The 17,939-nt window shown below is 43.5% G+C and overlaps 1 long non-coding RNA gene across 1 annotated transcript; it reads left to right on the top strand.

The window, feature by feature from the left end:
• Positions 1–222: 222 nt before the first annotated feature.
• LOC140587045 (uncharacterized) lies at positions 223–16,667 on the top strand. The gene is made up of 3 exons (XR_011988794.1): positions 223–350; positions 16,431–16,445; positions 16,569–16,667. It is a non-coding gene; the product is annotated as an uncharacterized lncRNA (long non-coding RNA).
• Positions 16,668–17,939: the final 1,272 nt, after the last annotated feature.

Genomic DNA, 17,939 nt, shown 5'->3' with positions numbered 1-17,939 from the left:
CTTTCTCGGGACACCGTCAACAACATCACGTTTCATCGGGTCCACCGCATAGGAGGGGTGAGGAAAGAAGCTCAGCGTCCAAGACCTATCGTGGCCAAGTTTGAACATTTCAAACAAAAGGAGCTGGTGAAAAGCCGAGGCAGGGAGCTCAGAGGAACGGACTTCAGCGTCAACGACCAATTTCCCAAAGAAATCCTGGATCGTCGCAGAATCCTGTTCCAGCTAAGGAAAAAATTCATTGCGGAAGGAGCCCGGGCTGTCATCGCAGTAGACAGACTGTATGTTAATGGACAACTGTTTCGCGACCAGAACACCACCGCTTGGCTCTACTGAAACCACTTCCGACTAAGGTAACACGCATTTAATAAACTAACTTTAAAAGTTTGGCAGTTAATACAGGTTTTTAGCGCACGCAGCACACTAGACGGCTTTGTCTAGGACTATTAAGGCCGGGTCACTTTATACCCCTTACTGTTCCTCAACCCCCTTGTTTAATGTCTCACCACAGTCGCAGTTCTTGTTGTTGTTGTTATGGCCATCATTGTCATTGTTATGGTAATTGTAGCATATCGATATTGACGCTCAAAAATGTTTTATCTGGAAGCAGTCTACCAGATACTATACACCCACACATACACGTAGATAGTCACACACTCGCATGCATAGACGCCCACTCAAACATACACGCACCCCCTCATCTAAACATCACACATGTATGCATTCATACACTAACATATACACATGCCCACTCAAGCTCAGACAGATCTCCTCATCTTAGTAGCACACATGGAGACATTCACACATTGACATTTGCACACACATTCATCCTGACACATTCACACTCATACACACACAGTCATTCACATACACACACATCCGTCCATTTTAACATTAGATTGCACTCAGGGGGTCTAAGTTAGGACAGCATGAATTCACTACGCTTTGTCACTTGGAACGTGTGTGGTATTGGCTCATTTGCTAAGAGACGTAAAATCTTAGAATATCTAACAACAGTACAGGCAGACATTGTCCTACTACAGGAAACTCACTTAGCCAAAACAGGACAGTGAACATTAAATTCACCAGAATTTCCACACGTATACTTAGCTAGTTATAATTCAAAACAGAGAGGTGTAGCAATTTTAATCAACAAAAGAATATGTTTCAACTGTAAAGACACTATTGCAGACCCAAAAGGTAGATTCATAATTATTAAAATTTCAGCATATAACAAAGAATTATGTATTGCCAATATATACGGTCCAAATAGTGATGACCCCTCCTTCTTCCACCACCTTTTTGCTGCAATATCATCATACTCAGACACAGAATTTATACTGGGAGGGGACTTCAAATTAGTACTTAACCCAGAATCTGACAGACGTAGTACAGCAGCTAGTTACCGTACTTGCCAGTCATCCGAAACAGTAAAACAATATATGAATGATTTCGGCCTATGCGATGTCTGGCGTACTTTTCACACCACGCTTAGAGAATACACGTTTTTTTCACCAGTCCATCATTCTTACTCCCGGATAGACTTTTTTCTTATCAGTAATACAGTCATGAAAGATATACGTGGCACACAAATTCACCCTATAACAATCAGTGACCATGCACCTGTCACTATGACGGTCACTGTAAAAGTTAGTGCACCACCTTTTAAACGGTGGAGACTGAATACATCATTACTAACGGACTCAGAGTTTCTAGAAGTTATTAAAAAAGATTGGACAACATTTATTGAAACAAATGACTTGCCAAGTATCTCTGCGTGCATTCTCTGGGAGACAGCAAAGGCTGTAATACGAGGCAGAATAATATCATATTCAGTACATAAAAAGAAAAAGGAAAAAGCACTCGAGACAGAACTAGAACAGAAAATTAAAACTTTGGAATCAGCACATGTTGCCTCCCAAGAAAAACACCTTCTAAATGAGCTGAGGAAAAGTAAAATGAAATTGCAAGAATTAAGAGACAAAAAATTGTGTCAATTACGCTTGGACAATTTTGAACATAGTAATAAATCAAGTAAGTTTTTAGCAAACCAACTAAAACAGAATAAAGAGAAGGCAGCAATCTCTTCAGTTACAGACCCCAATGGGAAGGCAACTCATAGCCTAGGAGAGATAAGGATATTTAGGGACTTCTATAAAAAATTATACTCACCTAATATTAATCCAACCAATTCTGAAATAGAAGAGTTCTTAAACAACATCGACCTACCAAAATTAAATAATGAACAAATATCGGCATTAGAATTACCTCTCTCAATATTGGAACTTCACGAGGCACTACAATGTATGCCTAACGGGAAAGCCCCAGGTCCAGATGGACTTCCAGCAGAATTCTACAAAACATTTTGGCCTCTGCTAGCACCACTATTCCATAGAATGGTTATAGAAATTAAAGAAACTAGCAGCATCCCCCCAAATATGAATTGTGCAGACATTAACCTGCTCCTCAAACCTGACAAAGACCCTGCTCTCCCCTCTAGCTACCGACCAATATCACTCATAAATGCGGACCTTAAAATCATCAGCAAAGCACTGGCTAGTAGAATTGAAAAAGTGACACCTTATATAATACATCCAGATCAAACGGGTTTCATTAAAGGCAGACAGTCCACTAACAACATGAGGAGACTAATTGGCGTAATAGACTACTGCAACATTCAAAATAAGGAAGCCATAATCATCTCATTGGACGCAGAAAAGGCTTTTGACAGGGTCAACTGGAAATTTCTAATGGCAACCTTACTAAAATTTGGATTTCGCGAGAACTTCGTAACCTGGATTAAAATTTTATACAGTTCACCTAAAGCCTGCGTAAAAACGAATGATCAAATCTCCCCAAGCTTCACTCTCAGAAGGGGCACTAGGCAAGGTTGTCCACTTTCTCCATCACTATTTGCTATATTTATTGAACCATTGGCAGCAGCAATTCGGAACAATAATAATATCAAAGGTATTCAAACAGCAAGTATAACCCATAAAATTAGTCTTTATGCAGATGATGTATTACTTTTTCTTCAAAATACACAGGGTTCCCTCACAGAGACGATAAGACTCATAGATAAGTTCTCCCCCATTTCAGATTACTCTATTAATTGGAATAAGTCGACTACTCTTCCAATATCTTGTGACTTCCAGTCCAATCCAACTATCCCACTTCAATCTGGGAACATTAGATATCTGGGTATTAACATTTCTGCCAAGCTGTCAGATCTGATGCGATTAAATTACAGTCCGCTGCTTAAAAAGATAGAAGATGACCTTGCACGGTGGAACAATCTACCCACATCACTTCTGGGAAGAGTAGCAACAGTCAAAATGATGATCTTACCAAAAATTAACTACACGTTCTCAATGGTTCCGAGTCAACCTCCGCGGACTTGGTTTAATTCACTGGACTCCTTAATCTCAAAATATCTATGGAAATCTAAACCACCACGAATAAGTTTAAAAACTTTACAGAAACCCAAAAACTGTGGGGGTTTGGAGCTTCCCAATTTCTACAACTACTTTCTTGCCAATAGATTGATATATGTCCTAAAATGGACTACACAAAATAACTTAGACCTTAACTGGCTGGATATTGAGCAAACGTTCTGTAATGATATTCGAGTCCAGGACCTGCCATTTATCAGTCATATACTTAAACGACAATGTTGTTTTAAGAGCATCAACATCAGCACATCACTGACAGCCTGGTGGGAATTTTTTTTTTTTTTTTTTTTTTTTTTTTATTCCCTCCTCCACCCCCCCTCTGTGGGGGACTGTATCTATTTATTTATTTATTTATACATTTTTTTTTTATTTTTATTTTTTTATTTTTTATTTACTTATTTATTTATTTTTTATTTTATTTTATATTTTTATTTACTTCCTCAAAAGAAGGAGAGGGAGGGGGGGGACAAAGGAGAAGGAGGGAAGAGAGAGAGAGGGAGAGAGAGGAATGGAAAGAAAACAGAAAAAAAAAAAAAAAAACAAAAGAAAAAAAAAAAAACAAACCAAGAAAAAAAACAAAACAGATAATCTGCTTCCATGTCTGTTGAAAAGAGAAAGACAACATACAACATCTGTACTAATCACAACGACCATCAAACGTTGAATGTTGTTGAACAGCACACACAACCAGCCTTACAACCCATGCCCAGAAACAACAGCCGATCAAGACAGTGTGTGTCCGTGAGCACGTGTCCGTGAGCACCTGTGTGCACACCTGTGTGTCAGCGCGCTGGTGTTCCTAAGGTTTCTCCAAGTAATTGTCTAGTAGTGTGTGTGGGGAGCCACAGCCCCGCCCACCCAGGACATGAAGTCGACCCGGGGGAGACCCGGGCCACAGATATCCAGAGGCCCCCCAGGGCACGGGAACCCCAGGAGGACCAACGCAGGGACAATTGCAGCCCCCACCCAGAAAAGGGCAGAGGAGCGCTCCGGAGGGGGGCCATCCGGCAGCCACATCACAGGAGCCCCAGGGGGCCGTGGCGACGAGCACGCAGGCCCCGCCGGCGGCCGGCCACACCAGGGCAGACCGGACCCCGGGCCCAGAGATCCAAGGGCCCCCCCACCCCCCAGCCAGGGCCCCGACAGAGCCGGAAGGGCCAGGCCCCGGCAGGCAACCGCCGAGAGTGAGCCAGCACACACCAGAGCATCCAGCCCCAGACATCGAGAACCACCAACGCACCGGCGGCCGGGGGCCTCATCCACCAGCAGGGAGTGTGGCGGGGGGTAATAGAGCCTGAGATGTTATTTCAGGTGGAGTCTAAGACCCAACCTGACACATACGTATAGACAGACAGGCACACACATACACAAGCATACGTTCCCACCCTCATGCACACATAAACAAATATTCACCCATTCGCCCAACATGAAGACACAGAAATGAACGCCGTACACACACTCACACTCCCCATATATACTCTATACTCCGAGATCTAGGCACCACCGCCCCCAGAGGGGCAATCCGCCACCAGACCTCGGAGATGGATCCCTTTTTTCCTCTGGCATGGGGACAAGAAGACCACCCCGGACCCCACAGCAGCCAAGAAGCCCACCAGCCCAGACCCCGACCGGACGGCCAGCTCCTCCCAGCCCCCGGCCCCAGATGGTGAACAGAGAACGGGGGCGTGAAAAGACCCCATGCTTCCCTCCGCCCGCTCATATGTGGTGTTGGTGCGTGTTGTTCTAAAGTGTTTTAAAACAGGGGAAGGGCATGGTGCTAACCACCCTCTGCCAATCAGCAGCTGGTGTCAGCTCGGCCCCTCCCCAGAACCCTCAATGTCTATATGCAACTTAAAATTGAGAAGTGGGCACTGGCACCAGAGGTAAGGCTGAATGAACAGACCGCCCTCTGGACGCCATTCCTTGTGCCCACCCCCAAGGCCCTAAATGTATGTGTCATGAGAGAGTAAGTAATGAGAGTGTCTAAGTTGTGATGTGTGATTGAGACACAGGTGGCCACGGGGGGACAGAGGAGGAATACCTCCCCTGCATCCCAGCGACGCACCTGCACCTCAAAGCCCTATATGTGTGTTGGGGTGACGGAGCGGGAGGAGGGAAGCATTTAGGGATGGGGAGGAAAGGATCGGGGGGGGCAAAGTACCCCCCCTCTGGAGCCAGCCCCCCCGCTGACCCCCATAAGCACCCCCGTTCCCCGAAATCCACCCAGGGCGGGAGAGCCGAGGCCCATCCAGTCCGGGGGCCCAGAGCAGCGGCACCACCGGGCACCACAGAGCCCGGGGCAGCCAACCAGACCCCACCACAGAGGGAAAAACTACACCCACCCCACCATTCAGTCAACTCCCAGACTACATAAGACAACAGACACCCAGGTTGGGTCCATTCTCCTACTCTATTGGATTCCCCCCCACCCCCGCAGAGTGGATACCCCTAAGGCAGGGACCACCTGCGGGCAGATGGTAACAACCTCCCCACCAGCTAAAGAGGCCCCCAGCCCCTCCAATGCGCCGAAGGTCCCCGCGCCGGGGCCGGGCCCCAGTGCACGCGCCAGCCCACACCCCGGCGACCCACCCACCAGGACCCAAGCCCCCCCAGCCCAGCCGGAACCCCAGCCCGGAGGCAGAGCGCCCCCAGAACCCCAAGCCCGCCCCGGACCCACCCAGGAGCAGCACGGCCGCCAGGCTGGTACCCTACGTCCGCCGGCACAGGCTACCCCAGCAGCGCTGCATGCAGCCACCAGAAAGACGCCACCCAAGAGCCACCAAAGCCCCATCCAGGCCAGGACCGCAGTCCCAGCGCCGAACCCCCCCAGAAACCCCCCCCCCAGGGAACCCCCAGACACCCCAAGCCCATAGGCCCCCCCCCACACCAACAACAAAGACCGAAGCGGGACAAACCTGCGACCCCCCACCGCCACTAGGTGATGGAGCTGATCAAAGGAGCCCAGAGAGATTGGTCTAATGTGGCGGCAGAAGCTGTATCAAGACTAATATGGTCCAGCAAACTCTCTCTATATTGGTTGATATTAAGGTTATTTTTATTTTTCCAGTTCATGAGGACAGTCTTCTTAGCAATGCATAAAGCGGTGAAAGCCATGTGGGTTGTGTTAATCTCTGTAGTGACACCATCTAAGTCACCCAACAAGCAGACTGAAGGAGAGGCTGGAATGGTACATTTCAGACACTTTGATAAGTCCTCACAAATCCTGCGCCAAAACATCTGAACAGGTGGACAGAACCAAAGAGCATGGATGTAATTGTCAGGTGTATCCCCTTGACAGTGTGAGCAGTTGTTAGAAGATGTAAAACCCATCCTGAACATCCGATGCCCTGTATAGTGCACTCTATGCAGGATTTTGTATTGTATTAATTGTAAATTGGGACTTCTAATCAGTTCAAAGGTTTTTAAGCATGTCTTAGACCAGAAATTGTGGTCCCAGCTGATTGATAAATCTGCCTCCCATTTTGCAATAGGAAGGGATATTGAATCATCCATTGTAGAAAGTGTCCTGTATATTTTAGACAGTAATTTGGGGGTTTTGAGATTAAGGAATTCTGCCACCCTTGGTGGTATTTGTAATTTGATTTGATTAGACTTGAATTTCCTTTTTACTATAGATTTAACTTGTTGATATTCTAAAAATCTATTCTTGTTAATCCCATGTCTTTTAACTAATAAGTCAAAGGGGATAAAGTCTATTTCTTCAAATATATGTTCCAAGTATTTAATACCTTTACAACTCCAATCCGGGAAATTTATCATATTATTGTTTAGTAGTATGTCAGGGTTGTTCCAGATGGGAGTACGTTTGCATGGGATTAATGAAGACTCAGTCATTTTAAGAAACTCCCACCATGCTGTCAGAGAAGAGCTGATACTGATGCTTTTGAAGCATTCATGTCGTTTAATGTTTGAGCTAATGAATGGTAGATCCGAAATGTCTATGTTATTGCATAGAGCCTGTTCTACGTCTAGCCAAGGTTCATCTAAGAAGGTATGTTTTAGCCATCCTGAGATGTTTTGAAGCCTGTTGGCTAAGAAGTAGTGGTGAAAGTTAGGCAGATCTAGTCCTCCTTTGTCCTTGGTCCTTTGCAGCGTTTTTAAGCTAATACGCGGTGGTTTATCTTTCCAAAGGAATTTAGAGATGGCGGAGTCCAGAGATCTAAACCAGTCAGGTGATGGTTTACTTGGAATCATTGCAAATAAATAATTAATTCTTGGTAACACCATCATTTTTATTGATGCAACCCTTCCCATGAGTGATATGGGCAGGGACTTCCATCTAACCAGCTCATCCTCTACCTTCTTTAAAAGTGGGATGTGGTTTAATTTAGTTAAGTCTGCCAGCCTAGGTGAAACATTAATACCTAAATATTTAACATCCCCAGATTGCAGTGGAGTGGAGGAAGAGTTCTGAAAGGAGCAGTTAATTGGAAGAACTGTAGATTTTAACCAGTTTATTGAATAATCTGAGACTCTTGAGAAAGAGTTTATTAATGTAATTACCTCAGAGAGAGTGGTTTGTGAATGCTGGAGAAAAAGTAACACATCATCCGCATAAAGACTGACCTTATGTTCCACATTCTTGCATTTGATGCCTTTAATCACTATAGCCTGTCTAATTGCTGCTGCTAGTGGTTCAATAAAAATTGCAAAGAGTGAGGGGGAGAGAGGGCATCCCTGCCTGGTGCCCCTCTTGAGACAGAAGCTAGAGGATGTTTGGTCATTCGTCCTAACACATGCTGTTGGGGAACTATATAATATTTTTAACCAGTTTATAAAAGAGGTTCCAAAACCAAATTTGTGTAATGTTGCAAATAAAAAACTCCAACTAACTCTATCGAATGCTTTTTCTGCATCTAGAGACAATATTATGATTTGAAGGTTTTTATTGCACGAATAGTCTATCAGATTGAGTAATCTACGTGTGTTTGTTGATGAGTGCCTCCCTTTTATGAAACCAGTTTGGTCAGGATGAATTATGTGAGGGGTTATCTTCTCTATTCTTTTTGAGAGAGCTTTGCAGATTATTTTAAGGTCAACATTAATAAGTGATATTGGACGATAGCTGGTAGGCAATATAGGGTCTTTGCCTGGTTTTAGCAAGAGACTAATGTTGGCAGAATTCATATTTGGTGGTAGTCTACCATTTTCCTTGGTTTCCTGCAACATTCTGTAGAATGTTGGTGACAGAATTGTCCAGAATTCTTTATAGAATTCTACTGGAAATCCATCTGGGCCTGGAGCCTTATTATTGGGCATACTGTTCAAAGCTTCCTGGAGTTCACCTGGTGTCAGCAGAGAATCCAGTGCCATCGTTTGATTATCTGATAATTTCGGAAGGGTTATACTATCAAGAAACTGATCAATTTCGTCTTTAGATGGGTTTATCTGTGGTAAGTATAAAGATTTGTAAAAGTCCCTGAAAGTGTTGTTTATTCTTTCAGGGTCATATACTGTATCCCCAGTTGAGTCTTTAACAGCACATATAGTTGTTTTTTCTTTATTTATTTTTAACTGGTTAGCTAAAAATCTACCTGATTTATTACCATATTCATAATTTTGCCAGCGAAGTCTTTGTGCTAAGAATTGTGTTTTTTTATGAATAATTTCATTTAATTCTAATTTTGCTTTACGTATTTTATTCAGCATTTCCTGTTCCTGGGATGATACATAAGCTTCTTCTAAGGGTTTGATGTTTTCTTCTAATTCCTGAATATACTTGTTTTCTCTTTTCTTTTTATGTGATGAGAATGAGATTATTTTACCTCTCATCACAGCTTTGCCTGCTTCCCAGAGAACAGATGCTGATGTTCCAGGCAGGTCATTATAGTCTAAATATAAAGCCCACTCTTTTTTGAAATAGTTAATAAAATCTCCATCTTTAAGCAATGATGTATTAAATGTCCAGTTTCTAATTGGTGGAATGGCTTTCTTATTTATTAGGGTTAAAGATACAGGAGCATGATCGCTGACAGCTATAGGGTGTATCTCAGTGTCTGAAATGTCACTCAGCAGTGAGCTACTGATTAGGAAATAATCCAGACGAGAGTAAGAGTGATGGACGTGTGAGAAGAAAGTATATTCCCTACGGTTGGGGTGAAGAGAACGCCATGCATCGCGAAGACCATAGTCACTCATGTACTGCTTAACTATATTTATGGATTCCCAATTGCGCTGAGCAGCTGTACTGAGCCTATCCATTTCTTTATTTAGTGCGAAATTGAGATCGCCCCCAAGAACGAGTGTGCTATCTAGGTGTTCAGAGAGTGTGGTAAAGAAAACGTGGAAGAATGAAGGGTTATCAACATTTGGACCATATATACTAACAATACATAACTTCTTGTTAAGTATAGACAATTTAATGATTATAAATCTACCTTCTGGATCTATAATTGTGTTGAGTAATGTGAAATTAACATTTTTATGTATTAAAATTGCTACTCCCCTCTGCCTAGAGTTATAACAGGCTGAGAACACATTAGGAAACTCAGGTGTTTTAAGTTCATCTGTAGCTGTGGCAGGTCTATGAGTCTCTTGTAATAAAACAACGTCTGCCTGTAGTTTTTTAAGCTGGCTAAATATTTTTAACCTCTTCTCTCTGGAGCCAGCTCCATGCACATTCCATGAGACAAACCTTAGTGTGCCCATAGACATGTGTGTGTAGCTAATATTGCACGTGCAAATGAGTCAGATATGAACGAGCGTGTGAACGCTTGTGTGCGTGTGTATCCTATATGTCTGTGTGCACTATAAGGTCGGAGTGGTTGTGGTGAAGCTGAGTACATATGTACATTATCATGTCGTGCAGATGTGTAAAAATCGAGGGTGTTGTGTGTGATTGAGTAGAAATTTAAAGCAGGTGATCGATGCAGGGAAAGCAGGGAGAAGTGAAAAAGACATACAAAGGGGCACGCGAGTAAGGGTATTAGTGAGAAACATAGAAACATAAACATTGTTAGCACTGTGGCGCCGCCGAGACTGACGGTAGTGTATTTGTTATGACCTAACATTAAATTAGCGAATTAACATGTATAAGCTAGATTAAACAGAAGAGGAAAATATAAGGAAAGAAGAAAAATATAACAGGTTCTTATCTGGAGTGGCGTTAATATAACCAGGGAGTGATGTTAGGGTCGCGGTAGAGCTGTCCATCCACGTAGAGCCGAACCCCGGCGATGACAGCTCGGGAGCCCTTCTGGATGGAGCTGCGTCGGATTGGGAACAGAACTTTGCGTCGCTCCAGAATCTCTTTGGGGAACTGGTCGTTTACGCCAAAGTCCGTTCCTTTCAGCTCCCTGCCGCGGCTCTTCACCTGCTGCTTCTGTTTGAAATTCCCGAATTTGGCCACAATAGGACGCGGTCTCAGGGCACCAGGCCTCTTAGCTCCCAGCCGATGGACTCTGTCAAAGCAGATGCTTTCCACAGTGTCCTCTGGAAGCTTCAGGTGGGTCTTGATAAATGTTTTAACCGTAATTTCTGCGTCCTCTTCAGCAGATTCCGGGATGCCTGAAAACACCAGGTTATCTCTCATACTACGGGCTTGGAGATCGATGACAGTCTCTTTTATTTTTTTATTTTCTTCTTTTAGATTGGTCACATTCTCAGTTAGAGACTTGACCGAGCCCCGTAGTGAGGCGTTTTCAGCAGCGAGTGTTTCCACCTGTTGCTGGCTGAATTCCAAAGACTCCCTCAGGGATGTGAACTCCTGATGCAAAATCTCGACCAGAGACAACCTCGCGTCGAAGCTGGACAATCGCTTGTCGATTGACTCCAGTATGTCGGCGAAGTCTTTACTAGTCGGCGAAGTTGCTCCGGGGGAGTCTGCCGGGCGACTTCTTTTGGATGACGGCGTCTCGCTTTTTCCCGGGGAAGATGTATTGAGGTTCTTCTTCATGACTGTAGTGTCGAAGTACCAGTCAATGTATTCTTCGAGTGATTCCAACTTCCCCTCGCTGTCCTCGCTCAGCTCGCTGTTCATTCAGATTTTCCGCCAAGTCTCCGGCGTCTGACGTCACTTACCGCATTTCCGGTCTTCCTCCTTCCTTACTCTCCGGTCTTCCTCCTTCCTTACTCCTTACTACAATGTATGCCTAACGGGAAAGCCCCAGGTCCAGATGGACTTCCAGCAGAATTCTACAAAACATTTTGGCCTCTGCTAGCACCACTATTCCATAGAATGGTTATAGAAATTAAAGAAACTAGCAGCATCCCCCCAAATATGAATTGTGCAGACATTAACCTGCTCCTCAAACCTGACAAAGACCCTGCTCTCCCCTCTAGCTACCGACCAATATCACTCATAAATGCGGACCTTAAAATCATTAGCAAAGCACTGGCTAGTAGAATTGAAAAAGTGACACCTTATATAATACATCCAGATCAAACGGGTTTCATTAAAGGCAGACAGTCCACTAACAACATGAGGAGACTAATTGGCGTAATAGACTACTGCAACATTCAAAATAAGGAAGCCATAATCATCTCATTGGACGCAGAAAAGGCTTTTGACAGGGTCAACTGGAAATTTCTAATGGCAACCTTACTAAAATTTGGATTTCGCGAGAACTTCGTAACCTGGATTAAAATTTTATACAGTTCACCTAAAGCCTGCGTAAAAAACGAATGATCAAATCTCCCCAAGCTTCACTCTCAGAAGGGGCACTAGGCAAGGTTGTCCACTTTCTCCATCACTATTTGCTATATTTATTGAACCATTGGCAGCAGCAATTCGGAACAATAATAATATCAAAGGTATTCAAACAGCAAGTATAACCCATAAAATTAGTCTTTATGCAGATGATGTATTACTTTTTCTTCAAAATACACAGGGTTCCCTCACAGAGACGATAAGACTCATAGATAAGTTCTCCTCCATTTCAGATTACTCTATTAATTGGAATAAGTCGACTACTCTTCCAATATCTTGTGACTTCCAGTCCAATCCAACTATCCCACTTCAATCTGGGAACATTAGATATCTGGGTATTAACATTTTTGCCAAGCTGTCAGATCTGATGCGATTAAATTACAGTCCGCTGCTTAAAAAGATAGAAGATGACCTTGCACGGTGGAACAATCTACCCACATCACTTCTGGGAAGAGTAGCAACAGTCAAAATGATGATCTTACCAAAAATTAACTACACGTTCTCAATGGTTCCGAGTCAACCTCCGCGGACTTGGTTTAATTCACTGGACTCCTTAATCTCAAAATATCTATGGAAATCTAAACCACCACGAATAAGTTTAAAAACTTTACAGAAACCCAAAAACTGTGGGGGTTTGGAGCTTCCCAATTTCTACAACTACTTTCTTGCCAATAGATTGATATATGTCCTAAAATGGACTACACAAAATAACTTAGACCTTAACTGGCTGGATATTGAGCAAACGTTCTGTAATGATATTCGAGTCCAGGACCTGCCATTTATCAGTCATATACTTAAACGACAATGTTGTTTTAAGAGCATCAACATCAGCACATCACTGACAGCCTGGTGGGAATTTCTTAAAATGAACCAAACCTCACTGGTCCCATGCAAACTGACACCCATCTGGAACAACCCTGACATCTTGTTAAATAAAAAAATGATAAACTTCCTGGCTTGGCATAATAAAGGAATCAAGCGCCTCGAACATAATCCAAGACAATCGCATGATATCATTTGACAAAATAGCAGAAACTTATAGCATTGAGAAAAACAAATACTTAGAATATCTTCAGCTTAAATCAATAATACATAATAGATGGTGCCGTAAGCAATTAGAGCTGGAGCTTTCACCTAAAATAGCAAACTTCTTAATAACACCAACTAAAAAACTACTGTCTAGGATTTACGTGCATCTAGCAGAATCTGATATAACGCTCTCACTCCCTACCCACAAATGGGAAAGGGATTTACTCATCAATCCAGACACTAACTTCTGGAGGCAAATTTGCTTGAATACCTTCCGAATGAATCAGAACTCCAACCTGCAGCTATTACAGTACAAAATTTTACACAGAACACACTACACAGGGCAGAGGATGTTCCAGATGGGTATCAGAGATACTGACATATGCCTAACTTGTAAAAAGGACGCACCAGATAATTACCTGCATGCTTTCTGGTACTGCACACCGGTCAACGAATTCTGGCAAAGGATTTGTGAAGACTTATCGACACACCTAGGGCATCCCATCCCACCCTCCCCCTCACTCTGCCTGCTTGGGGACCTCACTAACACTAATATAGACACGAATAAATCATGCATGCTTCTTACAGTACTAACCATTGCCAAGAAAACAATCCTTCTGAACTGGAAGTCAAAAGAGAATTTAAATATAAATCTGTTCAAAAATCTACTCTGGGATTATGTTTCCATGGAGAGGTCATCTGCCTGTAAGAAAAATCAATTGATCGATTTTGAAGATATTTGGGCTCCAATAATTAACTTTTTAATGTAATGTTGTCGAGGGTGGTGGGGCATTACCATCACTGTCCCGGGTTGGGGGCTGGGGGCGGAGGGGCAGGGTTGTTGTGGTCCTCTGGGGTTTCTCTTGGCTGAGGGCACGTGGTCAATGTCTCTGGGTGGCCGCTGGCCTGGCCTGTTGGGGGCGGTGCGGGGGGTTGGGGGTTCTGCCCCCCTGGGGTGGGTGGCGCGCTGAGGGTGTGATCGGGGGGTGGGGCCTCTGGGTTCCGCCTGTGCCGCTGCGCTGGGGTGGGTGGGTTTGGGGCCGTGGGCTCTATCTGCTGGGGCCGCTGCTCCGGCTCCCGGGCGGGTGGTCGCCCGCATGCTGGGGGTGCCTGGTCTGCCCGGGCCCGTTGCCTGGTGGGGCGGGTCGTTGTCTGCCGTTGGCGATTCCGGCGCGGGGCCCTCGGGCGCTGTGGGGTGGTTGGGGGGGGGGGGCGGTGGGGGGAGCCTCTGCCTCGCCTGGGGGGGGGCTTGGGGTGGCCGGGGGGCGGGGGTCATCCCGCCTAGCCGGACCGGCTCCCCGTTTGCTGGGGGGTCTGGAGTTGTCCCGTCCTTGGCTGCTAGCCGGGGTCTCATCGGGCGTGGTGTGGTGGGTCTCTCCCGGTCTGCGCCTGGGGGGGGTCCCTGCTGCCGGGCTGCCTGTGGCGCCCCTGAACACCTCGGTTGGCCGTCCCTGCCGGCTGTGCGGGGTCAGGGATGGGGACTAATCGGGGCCAATCGGGGATCTGGCCCCGGTGCCGGGGGGGGGCCCACTCCTGGCACGCCCTTATTGCTCCCCTGGGCCCAACACCACATTTCACACAACACTAGGGCCTTGAGGGGCGGTGGGGAGGTGCGCTGAGACACTGCTCCTCAAATTTTACTTGCATGTTAGACATCACATGACACTAGGGCTGAGGAGGTGGGTTGAGGCAGGTGGGGCTCTGCCGTCTGACAGCGGTGGGGTGCCCGTGCCTCAACTGCTCGCCCACTTTTTGCACCTTAGTGATATACACAGTCCATATTACATTAGGGCCTTGGGGGTGCGGGGAGGGGGATGGGGGACTCTGCCATCTGCCAGTGGTGGGGCCCTCATACCCGAACTGCACCCACTAATTTTAATGCATTGTAGATATAAACACACGATTTACGCTAATTAAATAAGGCAGCATTTTTGCACTCACTTATCTTGGGGTATATTTAAACTGATTTTTTTTTTTAAGAAAAGTATACCCAAATTTAGGAAATAAATTATTTTTAATAAATGAAGCTGAAGTTCACCCACGCTGTAAACCCTGCTAGGTTGAGTTTACTCAAATCAGAGGAAATTAGTTGCCTCAAATGATTTAAGTTTAAAAGCTCAGTTTTTCAAGTTGCTTGAACTTGAATGTGTTATTAAACACTCTAAATGATTTAAGCAGATTTAGCTTAAGTTGTAACTTTTCATGTGGAATGAACTGCAATGTCTCTGAATTAATTTAATTAATACTCATTAAGGTCAGTTCATTTATAATTCCTAATTTCAGGAGCCAGTTAATAAATCTATTTCATTTTCAAATATTTCTCCTATGATACGTAATACCTGTTTACAATAATTCCGGGGGGAGGCATTTCCAGTAAAGCAGTGCTCACTGACACAGATTATAAAGCTTGTTAGACTACGCAACATTATTTAGCAGAGCTGAGAGAAGGTGAGAGCTCCCCTAGTGGCTGCAGAAGTGCATTTCCCTAGAGCAGATATAATGGGTGGCAGCCTCATTGCTTTTTAATCACAACTTGGGATTGAACAACAAATTTAATTATTTTGCTCATTTAATATTTCACTTTTAATTAGGCTTAATTTTTGGATATCCATCTTTACATAATATTTAGAATCCCACCGCAGTTGAGAATGGAATGCCACAGATATTAGTCTCTACCACATATCATTGCTTGTTCCGTTTCAGGATTCCTTTGGTTGTTTAAACTGATTGCTCTGTATCAGTTGGCTTTGTGTATTTAGAGATGTATAACTGCTAAAGAGTCCTGAGAAACTGATGGTTTAAATACCAGGATTAGAATAAGCAGGATTTAATGTGTGTTCTTATGGTGGGGATGTTAGAAGTCATTGAGGTTTTTTTATTCTATGTACATCCAGTCTTAGTCTCCCAGCCAAAATCACTCCATGGAGCACAAACCAACACATCCCACCAAGATCCATTTTAGCTGTGGTAGTCACAATATATTTGGGGTTTTATGTGCTTGTCCTACTCAACATCATGACAATGAATTAAAAATCTACGAAATCATTGGCAGTACTATGTCATGCTATGCAAATATACATCCAACACTATTGGTCTACAGGGAAGTGGGCAGTTCCAGGACCCACACAGCAAAGAATATCACTGTTCAGGCTCTTTTCTGCAAATATAAGGCTACAAGGCCAAGTGTGGGTAATCAAAGTGGCCTTACATTAACAAATACATCACCCCAAAAAAAGCATTACATGAGCAATCACAGCTGCTCCATTTTTTTTTTATCTCAACAGAGAACATCTTGCAAGGTCAGTATTTGGCAGAGTTTCCTTCATGACGGTGGGCGAAATATACCACAGCTGCAGAACAGCCCAGCCTTGGCAGAATAGCCACATTAATTAGCTCTTGAACAAAGACCTTTACTCCCAAAGGGACAGAAAACTGTATCAAGTCATACTGGCAAAGACCCTTGTTTCAAGCCTGGTACCACTTTGCGTTGGATGCTGAAGAAGGCCCTTTAAATACATTAGGTATGTTATTTGCTAAACTTGGCTTTACTTTACTCATGAAAAATAATACCCCAATTTACCCAAACGAGTGAGTACAAATATTGATTTGAAATATTAATTAATGTTAATATTCAAATTAATTAATATTAATATTGAAATATTAATTGATTTGAGTAAATCTTATAGGATGGTACTGTGACAGTAGGTATATTATAGCTTTATTTATTTAAAATGTCTCCTAGAATTGGGTATACTTTACTTAAAAAGGGTTTAAAGTCAACCCAAAAAAGTGAGTGCAAATTGTTACATCATTCAATCTGAGTAAATTCTACAGTTTATTTTTTTGCAGTTCATGTACAGAATTACAGTACATTACAGTATTTTATCGGCAAGTTTCTCATAAATATTGCCCAGAAAGCATTTTTTCTACAGTATTGTACTATTTTATTGATAAACATCATGTTACTGTAATAACTTCACTGTTTATTACAGCAGGGGTGCAGATTGAACCCATGACCCTGGAGGTGTGAGGCTATAGTAGGAGCAACGGGCCACTATTCATACTGTGAGAAATTATGTATTTTTAATCATACATTGTAACTGATATGTCGTTACACTGCTTGTGTATGCTTTGCACCTTGCTTTTCTCCCATACTTGTGTTTCTTGTTCTCCACACCTTGTGAGCTTCAACATGACAGTTCAAATTGCAAATAATTGCAAATAATTGATTGTTTTTCATAAGGCCCCAGGTTAGTTAGGTCCAGTCTCCTGGAAAATCACTAGAATGTGTCCTTGGCTTTGGAAGCTAAGAGCATCTTATTTTCAGGGAGAGCCCTGTAATATTTATTTTAATAAATTATTTTTATTGATAAACCTTCATACTGATAATGCTCTTGTAGTGGTCCTAAAAGAAAACATGACTGAAGATATTATGTTTGTTTTATCAATTTCAGTACAGACACATTTCACGATTCAGTAACCTGACTTGTCCAATAGATGGCAGTGTAGTACTTCGACTAAGACGTGCTACGGAAATTGCCGGTAAAAACGGAAAGCTCGTTTTCCATTTTAAACGTTTGTCTGACTGAAATGACCACATGTTGTACATATGTAATCGTACTATACATCTAACCTTCAGCGTTGTATTACCTACTTTAATTATCTGCAGCAATAAAATATGTACGCGTAATTGGACAGCTGCAAGTTAAGCAATCTGTCTGATTTTACATTATGGCATGGACGGATGAATGCAGGAGAGACCTGTGAATAAGCTGAAAGTATACATAAAATAT

Source organism: Paramormyrops kingsleyae, unplaced genomic scaffold (genome assembly GCF_048594095.1).
Source record: "Paramormyrops kingsleyae isolate MSU_618 unplaced genomic scaffold, PKINGS_0.4 ups139, whole genome shotgun sequence".
NCBI classification, from domain to species: domain Eukaryota; kingdom Metazoa; phylum Chordata; class Actinopteri; order Osteoglossiformes; family Mormyridae; genus Paramormyrops; species Paramormyrops kingsleyae.
Note: the sequence above shows the minus strand (reverse complement) of the source record. Positions and strands in the feature narration are given on the sequence as shown.